A 1,688-nucleotide genomic window follows, 5' to 3' on the forward strand; every position below is an offset into this window, starting at 1 on the left:
CTACAACTCTAAAAACCATGTCCCTAACCACTAACCCCTAACCCGTAATCCTCACCTTCATCTCAACTACTCACCCCTCACACTCACCCTCCTCACCTTCATGCTCACCTGCACGGGACATTCACCCTCACTCTAAACCCTAACCCTAATCCCTAACCTCAATCCCTAAGCCCAAATCCAATCCCACCCCACACTAACCCTAATGATGAACCCTAATTCCATCAATAAACCTTAACCCCAACCCATTAACCCCTAACCCTTAACCCTAACCCCTAACCCTAAACTCTAACACTTAACTCCTAACCTTAACTTATTTCTAACTATACTGCAAAATTAAACGTATATCTAAATATGAATTTTAACCTAATCCTATTTTCAAGTCTTTTGGACCATAATTCAATTTTCACCTGATCCGAATTCTTTTCCTTTTTCCCTATTTTCAAGTTCTCCCTAGTGTAACCCTGAATCAAACACCAACCCTAACCCTTAAACCTAACCCAATCCCAACCTTAACCCTAAATGCTAATAACCCTAAACCCTAAAACCCTAAACCCTAAAAAGCCTAATCCTTAAATCCTTAAACCTTAACCCTAACCCCAACCCTAACCCTAACACCTAACGCTAGCCCTCTAACCCTAAACCTAACCCAACACCAAACCTAGGCTTAACACCTAATGCTAACCCTCTAACCCTAAACTCAACCCCCAAACCCTGATACCCCAAACCACTAAACCCTAACCCCCTAAACCCCTAACGCTAAACCGCAACTTTAAAAGCCTAACTCTAACCCCACCACTGACCCTACACCTACACGCCAAATGATAACCATAACTCTAACACGCTAGCCCTAACACACTAAAACCCTAACCCTAAAATCCTCAAAGCCTAAACCCTAAAACCCTAAAGCCTAAACCCCAAACCCTATAACCCTAAACCCTCTAACCCTAATGCTCTAACTCTAAACCCTAACCCTACATCCTAAACATTAACCCCAATCTTCAAACCCTAAACCCTAAGCCCCTAAACCCCTAACACTAAACCCCTAACTATAAACCCTTAACCCTAACCCTGACCCCTGACCCTACACCTACAATCTAAATAACCCTAACCCTAACACCCTAACAACACCCTAACCCTAACACATTAAAACCCTAAAACCCTAAACTTTAACCCTAAACCCCAAACCTTAAACCCTAACCCTAAACCCTACCCCAAGCCCTAACCCCTAACGCCTAAACCCAACCCCTAACCCTTAACCCTAACCATTAACCCTAACCCAAGTTTCAACCCCTAACCCTTAACCCCAACCATTAACCCTGAGCCCTAAACTCTAAGCCTAAACCCTAAACCTAAGCACTAACCCTCTAACCCTAACCCTTTAACCCTAACCCAATAACCGTCTAACACTAACCCCCTAAACCTAACCATAACCCCCATCCCAAACCTCCTAACCCTAAGCCCTAACCCCTAATGCTAACCACTGACCCTGAACCTAGTTCGTGAAGATTCTTTAGGGGTTACAGCTCTTTATGGCAAGACTAGCTGATTTGTTATGACCCTGATCCCACCACTAACCCACTAACTCTCTAACCACCCACTAACACAGCCTCTAACCCTAATCCTCTAACCCTCTCTCTAACCTCCTAACCCTAACCCCAACCCTAAGAACCCTAAAAACCCTAACCATA

This window comes from Propithecus coquereli, unplaced genomic scaffold (genome assembly GCF_000956105.1).
Source record: "Propithecus coquereli isolate 6110/MARCELLA unplaced genomic scaffold, Pcoq_1.0 Scaffold635, whole genome shotgun sequence".
Lineage (NCBI taxonomy): Eukaryota > Metazoa > Chordata > Mammalia > Primates > Indriidae > Propithecus > Propithecus coquereli.